The sequence below is a fragment of the Tyto alba genome, unplaced genomic scaffold (genome assembly GCF_018691265.1).
Source record: "Tyto alba isolate M040663 unplaced genomic scaffold, T.alba_DEE_v4.0 Super-Scaffold_45, whole genome shotgun sequence".
Lineage (NCBI taxonomy): Eukaryota > Metazoa > Chordata > Aves > Strigiformes > Tytonidae > Tyto > Tyto alba.
In genome coordinates this window covers 6,596,815-6,609,389 of record NW_024881321.1, presented here as the reverse complement: position 1 = coordinate 6,609,389, position 12,575 = coordinate 6,596,815, and positions in this window count along the sequence as shown.

Here is a 12,575-nt window from a genome sequence, read left to right as displayed (position 1 = left end):
AAATTTAAACTAAATACAAAAAATATGAGGACTAGACCTTATCTTTATCTTCTATTCCAAGTTCAAGTTTCTTTTTATTTTTGATTCAAGCAAAAAAATATTTCAAAATTATTTCTTTAGAAGTCTAAATTAGTTTTCATTCATAGTCTATTCAGTAAAAATAATTATATAGCCAACCTTTTTAACACAAATAGTGCAGGAGCTGAATTTTCAGTCATTCTTTTACAATGTTGAGAGTCACAGAGAATGAATTATCATCTTCTTACAATTGAGTTCACACTGTGCTAGATTTATAAGTTGTCTGCTCACATATCAGACAAAGAGCTATCCTGAAAATATAGGTGAATAATAGATTTTATAAACTATGTTGTTTTGACATGATAGAAACTATGTAAATTTGATTTGTATTTATATGACGTTTCATTTGAAAAAACAGGAGTGAAACTTTCAAATGGCACATTTCATTTTAACATTTTCAGAAGGAATCTTTTACATCTTTTATTTTGAAATGGCTTTTTCATATCAAAATTGACCTCATTTAAAAATAAGGGGATTCAACTGTATATGGAACATGTGGTTTTAGTTGACTGCACATTTTAGTCATGACAGTAGGGAGTAAATCATGTTATTTTTGCATCCCTGCATCTCCCCCCCAAAAAAAAAAAGGAGAGATGCTCCAGTTTGATGTGAGTTGAGCTGCGCTTTTTTCCTCACAATTTTTTGTCACAGCCCTCAAATTATGAACTCTATTACTTGCTATTTGCTCATTAGAAACAAAATCTTTGGGTTACATTCATCTCATCCAACTTAATTCCCCTCAAATGCAACAGTGGAATTCAGATACTTACATGTAGATGTCATGGATGCAGGTCTCTAAATGTGGGGTGAGCTTCTTTCAAGAGACAAAGTGAATACAGCCAAGAGTCTAGAAGGGTACTGGGCACAACCTAGAGTAAACGCATACATATGATCAGATAAAGAAATCTCTAGTTTCATTGACCAAGATAACTGAGGGACATACATTCAGGGATTCAGTTGCAACACACTGTAAGCACCCAGAGATGTTTGAGGTGCCCTAGAAGAGGTACCTATGACACAGGGGCTATGGGAAATGTGCCTCACTAGAACAGATAGAAGCAAGGCAGTATACCCTAAGGCACTTCAAATGGCCCTAAAAATATCAAGGTGGGCCACAGAATTAAACTCCACATTGAATCTAATCCACTTAACATGCAACACTATTCCAAGGTGTTATCTAGCCTACCTATTTTTACTATTTCATGTTTTTCTTTAAGAAGCAAGTGAATTAGAATTGGTCGGTGCCTAACTCTTTCTATGGATAGTGCCTATACAACTACATTAGAGTAAATACACCTTGTAGATTGATAAAGATGCATAAAATAAATTCCATTCAATCTGATTCATGTGGCTCTGAAGTATAATAACAAGTGTGAACTTCAAATATTCACAGCAAACTCATCACACTGAGAGGACCATGAGTGAAATACAGGCAGTCACAACAAGTACTTCATGAGCTACTCGCTAACAGTTTGCAAAAAGGAAAAGTAGGTTCAGTTCTATAATTAAAGCATCCATGACAAATAATTTGCTCTGTTAAAATAAAACTACTTGTTATAGTGTCATAAACAGCACTTAGTTTCACTTGTAGAAGCCCAGGCAGTGTTCTAACTGGTACTTGGGGGATTCACATTGCCAGTTTTAGGCACCCCAATGAAATCCCTAAATGAGGAGGCCAATTTCTCTGGGCTCCCTGCATAATCCACAGAGAAAAAACAAAAGGAACCAGACTCCTTAAATGTTACCTAAATCTCAAACAGCCATCCATTCAGCAGACTTTAGACACCTCCCAGCCCTACAGATGCTTAAAATCATTAATAAATTAGTTTTTGGTTGCTCTCACACAGGTGTTTAGATGCCAGATACCCTGGGATATTGTGGCTCTCAGATGTGAAGCATAAACCCCTCTGGAATGGCTGTGGGTGCCAGTGACAGTACCTCAGACAGCTCTAGACCTAAACTACATTAAGGTCTAAGTGACCTCAAAATTCCCAGAAGTTTATCTTTAATTACCCATGCACACTGAAAAGGACCTCTGTTTTGAGGCTAAGCATTTACTGACTGCCTAAAGATCTACTGCAGTACAGGATTAGGCAGACAGGTGACGTTCAGGAGACTAAATCTCTTGGAAATGCTCAGTTTTTTCTGGTCTGGCAGAAATTCCATGGGAAGCCAAACGTCCCTCTTGCTGAAAAGGCTTTTTGGTGACAGCCAAAAAAGGTAATGTAACGATTTAACAGTAATATTTGAAATTCACTTCACTGTGTTTAGACTTGTTCCCCCCACAATTGTCTCCCCCTTGTCTGGACTGAACAATCCCCCTGATGTGACTATGGAGGTCCTTGAGATGTGCACCATATTTGGGACAAAATAATGCTATTATCATACAAATGATGCTGAAGAGATGCCTCTGTTGTGCAGGCTACACTAAAAAATGAATGAAAAAAAGATTAGATTCTGTGAGATCCTTCCTTGCAGGAACAATGTATTGTAAAGCAGATTTGCTTCATTTCCTTCAAAATCCCTCAGATAATGCAGGACAACGCTTTTCAATGGTTCCCACTATAAGCACTGCGTGTCTAAGTAAATGGGAACATGGTACAATTCAGAAATCATTGTAAAGAATTACTGTTTATCTGGATAAGGAAGGGTAGTCTTGAGACCTGATTATGCCTACTGATCCGAATGCATTGAAAACTCTGTTCTCATTTTCACATTCCTCAAGTAGCAAAACTTGACATCTGTGCAAAAACTGTCCCGCTGAACAAAAAAATATGGCTGCTAGTGCAACTAAAAGGGCTAGAGTTTGTTGCTAATGAAACTTTCACCACATTTTCATCTGTCCTTCAGAGGAGTTTGTGGTTATTGTTTTTTTTAAAGTTCCCACAGGAAATCTCAGCGGTTTTATCTTCACTTTGAGGGTCATGTAAAAGGTTGGGATGTGTTTGAACATTGAAGAAATTATTCAGAATGCAGATTTGTAAACGAGAGTGATTATTTACTCAGAACAATTGAGCCTGGACATAAAAGCCAGGAAGCACATATACAGCGAGAAGGCTAGATGCCAGCTCTACGTGCTTGCTGCCTATCTGGGTTTCTGAGCAGCCGTATCTCTCAGTCAGTGACACTAATGAGGGATGAGGATTTTCAGCATCTCACAGGCTCCGACTGCTGCAGGGCTGTTTACGTAGACCATCCTGGGGTGCATGCTTGCCATAGTTCATGGAAATATGACAGTGGGGATATATCACCTTGCACCTGGACCTCCACTCTAGCCTTAAATACACAGCACTGGTTCTGACTGCTATTATTTGTTCTTCTCTTTAACACTAGAACTGCCGTAGTTGCAGTTATCTTGTATAACTTGACAGTATCCTGGCAACAATTTTCATTAAAGGATGACAACACTGAATTTTCCTAAACAGCCTTTCCATCCTGTAACACCTCACATGCATGCATAGAACTCCTTGAAAGATTTGTACCTTTTTCATGTAGAGAAATGCTGAAGTCAAACATTTGGCCGTTTGTGTAGTGAAATCAGTTGCCAACCATAGTAGGGAGCAGGCTGCAAACAGTGCTGTTTTCATTATGCACAAAGAGCAGGTATTGAAATGATGGAGCATTCAGTTCTGCCTCCTAAAGATTCCCCACCACACAAAGCAGAGTAATATAATTGTTAAGAATGGAGGGGTACATTTTCAGAATGCTTTGCTCAGCAGTTTATTCTCCTGACTCTGATTAAAGTTAATGGGAGTCATGCAGCTGAAACCCCATGGATTGCCTATGGTTTGATGACACAATACAGCTGCAAACGAAGGCAGGATTGTGAAGAGTCAGGTACAAAATGGCAATTTTTGCTCCATTTAGCCATCATCTCTTTTCCAGCTCTCAGCACATTAACCACTTTTCTGCTGATCATGTCTGCAATCTCTAAAACTAAGAGATGCTCTTCAGAGCATCCTGTTTCAGCAGTAAAACTGAGACCTTGTCAATACAGCCACTATACCTATGGTAACAACTATGTTGTGTTTTGTTCCCAAAAGTAGAAGCTTTTTTTACAATATGGGTTAATGCAGAATGGTTTTCACCCTGTTGCAGACTACTAATAATTCCTCACCAAGATACACAAAGGATTAACTCCTGGGAATGCTCTACAGATGCTACTGCTAAACCCTGTTTAGTGTATTGTTCAATTAACAGCATTTTTCATTGCATGAAATAAACCGGTGTGATTTATGGGTACAAAATAATTCTTGGCCAAAAGTACATTGTGAACATATTTTACAAGCTGCAAACACACATTATTTATTTAAACGAAAAATGTGCTAAAATCTTACTTGATAAAGTATCTAAGTGCCAGGAAATTTTAATCAAGCATTATTTCTCTTGACGATTAGAAATCCAGAAACAAGTGGTTTGTCCTTGTTATTTGTTCATTCCCAAATACTTTCAAAGCAAAGCCACTCAAACCCCTTCTTTCTGTTTTGGTAACATCCCAGTATTTACAGCTTTCACTTTTATCCTATTAATATCATCTTCAGACTACCTTGGACACAACACTTAAGGACACCCTGTCCAAAACCCCACCATAGGCTGGCAGTGGAAAAATTTCTAGCTCATGCTTTCCAGATATATTTCATACAGAACTCAGTTTCCCAAGCTGTGAACAAGCATATCCATGACTTGGCTGTGAGTCACAGAAATACCCATGCTGCAAGCTGAAGCTATGCTCTAAGAGAAGATCTATCCTACTAAGTAACGGAGGATGAGGAATCATGCTGGACTGCTGATCATCCACATGGTGTTTCCTCACTCCCTGACTCTGTTCTGAACCTCTCTAACTACATTTCTTCAAGACTTAGTTATAAAAAAACTGGCAGCTCTCATCAGTATGGACTAGTGTCAGTCTGTGCCACTTGGACTCTCTTTCTTGTGAAATTGCCAGTTATATTTCCAAGGGTTGAAAAAATGTTTTTTTTGTGATCTGCTTATGAATCCACAATTCAATTCCCAGGAGCTGAATATGAGCATTTAAAAGGCCATTGATTAATGACTCTAACTATATTAAAATGCTTTTAGGAAGGCTGATTTTCAACAGAAAGGAGTTCCTTCCTCATATCTCTCCATATGGAAATATGAAGAGTTAACACTGGATAAATTAAAAATCAACAGAAAATCATTCTTGCGTCTTGAGGTTATTATGCTGTGACCATCACCACAGATTCTGGACATGACTCCAGAAGATCAGAAAAAGAAAAATAAATGCCATCCTCCTTGAGCCTGATTCTGTGCCTGCAGACACACCTCTGAATCTCTTTGGGCCACTTCTCTTACTGTCAATACAAAGGGAAAAGCAGAAATTAGTCTGAGCTAGGGAAAAGAGAAAATACTTCCTATCTCCCACAGAGAACAGGCACACAGTTAAAGCCCCCAGGCCCTCAATAAGACGACATCAAAGAATCACTTCCGAAACATAATCTGGTTCCCAAAGATTTGCACTAAGAAATCCCTGCAGGAGCTGGCGATGCCAGAAGCTGTACCAATCCCCATTCCGGTTCCTGTCCTGCATGGCAGTGCATAGCGTGAAGCTGCCCAGACTGCACCCCAAAGTTTTTAAGGGAGTCAGGTTCCTCAAAGGGGAAAGACCCTAGTAGTCACCACAGAGACTAAACCCCACACGTACACACTTTGTTTGACCTACAGAAACCTGACTGTCCCCCACTCTGCAAAGCTGCAGATTCCTCGAGGGGAGGGACACTATTAAAAGCATGCTTTGCAGATAAAGAGATCTTTCACAACTTCCTCCTGACTTTTTCTCCTTCCTCATTTATAAAGGCAAGGAATTTAGCATGAATATGAGGAGCATTATTTTATCTTCCCCTTCTTCACACTGAGGGTTCTATGCTAAATTATTGTTAGTGAAAGACTCTGTGTCCCACAGATAAAAGTCACTATATGGAGAGCTAACCATTATTATTCTCATTTTAAAAGTCAAACGAGTCTCTTCCCCCTTTAAAACACTAAAAAGGGAAATGCAGAAAATGTTAAATCAAGGTGCATTTGATCACTCCAAACTTTCCTGAGTTCCAAAGACCCAGCATCTTCAACATCACTGCTTCTTGGGGGTATTTTTCATCACAATAAAATGATTCAGCGGAGAATGTTTCCATTCAAAATGTTTCAAATTGCTTTCCTGTCAAATGTATAAAATGTTCTGCATTATGCATAAGAAGAATTTGTACTTCAGCTTTGCTAACATAAACAGTATTTCCAGCATAGGCAACTAATAGAACAGGTTAATGCTCTGGGGTCTGTTCGTAATACAGATGGTAACAATCAAGCAACCTGGTCTAGCAGAAGATGCCTCTGCCCATGGAAGAAGGGTTGGAACTAGATGATCTTTAAGGTCCCTTCCAACCCAAACCACTGTATGATTCAATGGTTTGTACAGCTTATGTATGTGGTCCCCACAGAATTAATAACCTGAGTTCTTTTATGCCAATCTCTCAAACACTGATCTTCCAACGCATGGGCAATGGCAGCAATCCTCCAACACCTCAGTCTTTCCAGAGTTGTCTTTGGCCCTTCCTGATTACAGATCAGGAGCTAACGTATTGAATCACACAGATGTACGTAAAATTAGCCAAGAACACAGTAGGTTAACAAAGTTATGTCTCACTAGGTGAAGGCACAAAAGGCATTCCCATGTCCAGCTGCAGAGTGCCCAGCACTGAGGAAATTGCCTGCCAATGTACCCACACCACACTGAACAGAGGGGGTTGTGAGATATTTCTAAAGAAGCTGGGTCATTTCTGTGGCACAGTGCTTGCACTCTGGAAGCAACTTAGTCGCATTAGCATAGCCTGCTAGCCAAGTGCTCATGTTAGCATCATGCTAAAACAGCTATCCTGTTTTTCAGCTTAAAGAAGCTGTCTATACTGCCAAATGAAAGGTGGCAAAGAGATTTCTGTCCATGGTCCAAGAGACACTGGCAGCTTTACATCATCTTGGCTTAGTGACTCAAGTGTCACTGTAAGGAGTTGCACCGCAGGGCACAGACTTATCCTCGGTTCCCCATGCAATACAGTGAGAGACTTGATCTTTGAAGAGGAGGATGCAGAACAACCAACACACTAAGCCAGACAGAAGGAAATGCCAGAGACTGAAATCTCCTAGTTAGTTGCCATTGTGACACTAGGAGTCAGAGACAAACCTTGTACAAATCCATATATCCTTCAACTCTCATTACAGCACCAGCAGGGAATAATACAGGGTCTGGGGTGTGAGATTTAGGTGCAAATTCTCCATCCCTCCTCTGAAAATTGAATTACCATGCAGGCAGGAATGCAATATCCCTGGAGCCTGAAGGATAATGACAGACCAGTTCTTCTGTGCCTTTCTGATGAAGAAGTCTCAGGTTTGGCTCTATACCTTAGAGAGCTTCTGTGTATCTCACGCACACTATTCACAAACATTTGACGCAGGAGGCAGGACATGGGACTCTACATGTTCAGGAAAGTTGCTTGGGTGTTAGCCCTTTTCTCATTTCTTCTCTTCCTGGCTTCTTGGTACTTTCAAACCGGATAGGGCCCAAACCCATCAGCGATAGGAAAGATGGTGCCATTTCAAAGTGTTATATGCGAGATTTACAGGTAACCAGTCCATTCTCTTCAGTGGTGGTGAAAAGAGTTGTAGGGCAACTGAAAGAAGAGATCAACACAAATTTTATAAGGTTTAGAAAACATGACCTAGGAGGAAGGGGTGGGAATCTGGGCTTTCTTTATAGATAAAAGAGAAGACATCGTAGATATATGAAGAGCATTTTCCACTATGTAAATGGTTCTTACACAGATGGGAGTTAACTCCTCTTTGAACCTGTTGCAGACAGACTAAGAAAACATTCCCAGACTTCAGGCTAAGGAAGTCCAGTGTCAGGATTATCACTGCATCCTTGTCCTGCTCCTATACACTTCTCTGAAGCCTCTGCTGTTGGCCACAGTTATGTGTGCCCCAGAGGATGCTGGAGCAGCTGAGCCTTTGGTTTCAGCAACATAGTCATGCTTATCTTTTAAATCCGCTTAATTTGCAGCAGAGAAGGTTTATGAAAAAATTCCTAGTTGTGAGGGTAGTTAAGTGCCCAAAGAGGCCACATAGGGAGACTGCAAAATCTCCATCATTAGAGGTTTTAAAGAACAGATTACACAAACAGCTGTCAAGGGCAGCTCAGACATAAGTGATCCTGCCTTCAGGCAGAGGGGTGGACAAAAAGACCTCCTGAGATCTCTGTCCAGGATTCTGCCTCTCTCAGCCAAAAGCAGCTGTTTTCTTCCAGTGACACCTTCAGCCATCGGTGGATCCACTAACTGTATAAAAGTGTTGTCCATCTCTTCCCCTCTCCAGCATAATACACGTACCAAAGGCAGAGATTGTACGTGGGATATAGCTGTGTCCCTCTACTCACTAGGAATCGCACATAGCAGGCAGAAAATAAAGAAGATTGGGAGATGCTGAGTTGGGGACTGGGCCACCACTTTCCAGCCTCATTGCTGAGGAAGAACAATGGTTTAAAGCCAGATCTGCCCTCACCCATGGCCCAAGGCCAAGTACAGCCCAACTGGCCTGGAGAATGTAGGCCAGTGGCAGGAGCCATTCACTGAAGACTTGAAAGAACAGTTGCCCGTGCAGCTTCCCTCACTTCATTTGCTTCCCTGTACATGGCTAACAGCTTGCAAACTGGCAGCAACCCAGCAAGCAGAGGGGAAGACAGGATTCCTGCTAGACACACACATTCGCCCTCACACGTGCTCACTTTTACAAACCATAATGTTGCAGTTCCTTAATTCTCATCTCTCCAAACCCAGCTCAGCTACAAAGCAAGCATTTTGTCCTATTAGAAGGAGAACTCCTAGTCCTGCAAAATCACAGGTTGTCTGGCAGTATGAAAAAGAGCATGGCTGCAGGCTCTATGCATGGTGCACACTTGTGCCTTTGGTCTCTGGCTTTCAGGGAGCAACTGTTGTGCAGTCACAAAAATGCAAAGAAATAGAGGGAAGAAATCAAATATTTACAGGAAGAAAAGTGATTCTACACCTCATGGTACAAATTTAGGGATGCATTGTAGCTACATTATGTGCACATAGCTACTGAAACAGTTTCCAACAGAATGTTTACACAGTTGTCTGGAAACATATTGTTTGCCTACTTTCAAAGCCAATTTATATGCAGCACACATAGCAGCACGCATGAAAATTCAGACAAAAACACAGATGCATGCAAAAATCCCTGGCCAGCTCTTGCTGCTCTTTATTGTTTGCTGCTCGGAAGTACCTAGGAGAGAGGAGGAAGGTAGCAGCCCGTTGTGCTAGGCGCTGTACTACCCCAAACTAAAAGACAGGTATTTCCCTTGAGGAAGATATAATCTCCATTTAAGACAAGATACAACAAGTGAATGTAAGAGTGAGGGAGTGACATACGGGAATGAATAATAAGAGAGTTTATATGTGCCAGCTTTATGCTGTCATGTGCCAGCTACTTGAATACATGATGCAAATAAATACCAGTCTCCTACTGAAGGCAACAAGTTAGCTGTAATCAGCTGGAAATTTATCAGGAGCTTCATAGATAAATTCATGAGAAATTTGGAGGAGCCCGGGGAAGATGATAGATCTGTTTGGAGAGGGCATCCCAAAGAAAAGTGTCAGTGTGGGATAAAGGGAATGGTGTGTGACAAGGGAACAGGAGGATGAAGGAGGTTGACATCACTTAGGCAGCAAAGAAGGGAGGCTCAGGTAACACAGTTGCTGAGAGGGAAGGATGTGCAAGTCCTGGACCAAAGAATAAAGAGCTTGTATCCAACTTGTTAGAGAGGGTGGGACCAAGAGGACTACAAAAGGTAAAGAGGGTGAATTTGTCACTGCACTTGGAATAGAACAGGGAGAAATTATGCCAGTGGGTGTCAGGAAAGTCCGGGTGAAGACAGTCAGAGTGAAACTTATGTCACTGCAGACAAAAGCCACGTCAAGAAATGGTGTAGGAGCCACCAAACCAGAACATCCCATGCTGAGAAGTATGGGAATGAGGTCTTCTCCATGTCCAAGGAGGAAGGAAAGGAGGAATCACCCCCCAAACAAAGCAGAGGTAACACCAGCTACAGGAGAGGGGCCAACAGAGGGAAAATCCTGCCCAAGGTCGTGTGCTGTGGCCAGGTCAAGAACATGCTTTAATTTTAACAGCCAGCTCTACTGAGCTACTTTCATCCAAGGTCTGAAAGGACAAGTCTGAGGGAAAAATTGAAAAGATGTAACACTTTTTTTCTTGAAGTGCTCCTTTGCAGAAGATCCCTCTCTCCCCACGTGCAATCATTGCACAGATGAGAGCCAAGTCTCCTGCCTCAGGTTCCTCGAGTTAGGCAGTGTGAAAACCACTCATCAACAAAATTGCATCGAAGTCCCTCTACTGCAGTTCCCTGTGTCACCACGCAGACAGATGTCCTGTCCTCTGGGCTCTGTGGCAGGTACTATTTATATTCAATATTGTTTATATACCCCAAAACCTCCACAGGGAGATGCCAAATCAATAAGCCAAGAGCTGAAATATAGTCATTTTGTGCTTTATTTTTCTGTTTTTAAAAGGACAACGGTATTTCTACAACTCTACAAAGCCACTTAAACATTAACAAAACACTGCCAGCTGCCAGGGCCCCTGGGGAACTTACGTGCCTCCCTTCCCACTGTGACCACTCCCCTGGGGCTCCCCCTCACCCTGCCTGGGACCCCACATCAGCCCCCAGGGCCACCAGCCCCTGTCCCAGTGATGCCACAGCAGGGCTGGTCTCCAGCTCCCCACAGCCCTGCCCTGCCCGTCCACGGGCCCCTGTCCCAGCCCAGCCTCGGCCAGTCCTCATCCCCAGGGAGGTGCCCGATGCCCGGGGCTGCCCCAGTGCCCCCCAGCTGCCTGCTCCTGGCTGGGGTGGTGGGATGGGACCTGGCTGCCAGACCCTGTCCTGATGGACCCCAGGGGAGCCCTCACTGCACCCTGGCACCAGCTGCCTGAGAAACATTAGCACAGGACAAAAAATCAAAGGACAAGCTCAGCCTTGCTAGGACCAAAACAACCTGACCCAGCCGCATCACACAAGATATTTTAAGGTTTTATAAGTTCAGGGGTGTTTCTGTTTTCCTTCTGGTACTGAGCCACCAAGGTCTAACCTGACTGTGTTTTACCTTCTCTGCAACAACATTGTGTGGTCCTCTGAAGAGGTGGCGACTGCCACTATCTTCCCATCTCTGGGATGAGGTCCTGTTGGAGCCCAGTGCCAGGTTATACAGGGTCTGGGCCACACTGCAACTGATCATGGTGGGAAGCCACAGCATCCCCACCTCCACTACGGAAGCCTCCAGTCCAGGCCGACCGCTGTTTCCAAAGGAGAGAAGCCTAGACCACAAGGACCTGTCCCCAGGAAGAACTTGAGGATCCATCAGTTCACCAGAATCCGTCATAGACATGCTAACATCATCTCCCTCCCTAAATGGTGCTGAGCTGAGGAGCCTCAAGGCCCATGCTGGTAACATTTGTTGATAATAAGTAGAGAGCTGCTCACCTTCCGTGACACGCATACAGATGCAGAGGAAAAAAAATATTTTTTGCAGTATTTTCTTCTTCCTTCCTCAGCCAAATCCTTACTTGGGCCCTCACGGATTATTCACACAGCAGCCCTACCTGTGCTGACTGATCAGATTACTGCACCAGTGCCTCCATGGCTTTCAAATTTATTTCACAGGTTTCCAAGAAACAGATGCTGATACCTGATAAGTGGCGGCACCTGGCTTAAAAACATGTCATCAGTTCATCAGCCTATGATGTCTTGAGTAACATCTCAGCTCGGTGGAGAAACGTTACCCTAACCAGCTAACATATTTCTGTGTGGGGAAATAAAGCTCCTCTTATGTACTTGTTGACATACTGATTCGCACCTTTGCGTTGTTCCCAGCACTGTTTAAGCACACGGAGCCCAAGTGAATGCAATGATCCTGTTTCAAACATTTGGTGCCCTGGCTTTCCGTAGCATCTCAGAAGTTATCTACTTGTTACAAGCAGCTTTATCTGGCTCTATAGCACAGTTGAGATTCTTTGAAATATTTTTTTTATTGAAACAAAAGCAATCATTTGCATATGTATTGATTTTGACTATCAGAGGACACAGACACAATAGCATAGGTAACAAGAAAATTAACCACATGAACTGCTTACTTTGTCATTGCAAAACTCTGAATTTCAGTATTTCAGACTCTTTCTGACATGATGAAGGTAAGACACTGTTACAGTGCACACACTGAGAAACCATTATGCAATACCTATTAAAAAAAACCACATCATATATCCAACTAGTTTGACCAGACTTATGTTTTCCACAAGACCTCTTACCTTGCTGTAAGACAGAAATACCCAGGGAACAAATTGCCTACACTAACAAGGCTCTCAGGAATCTAATTACAGAA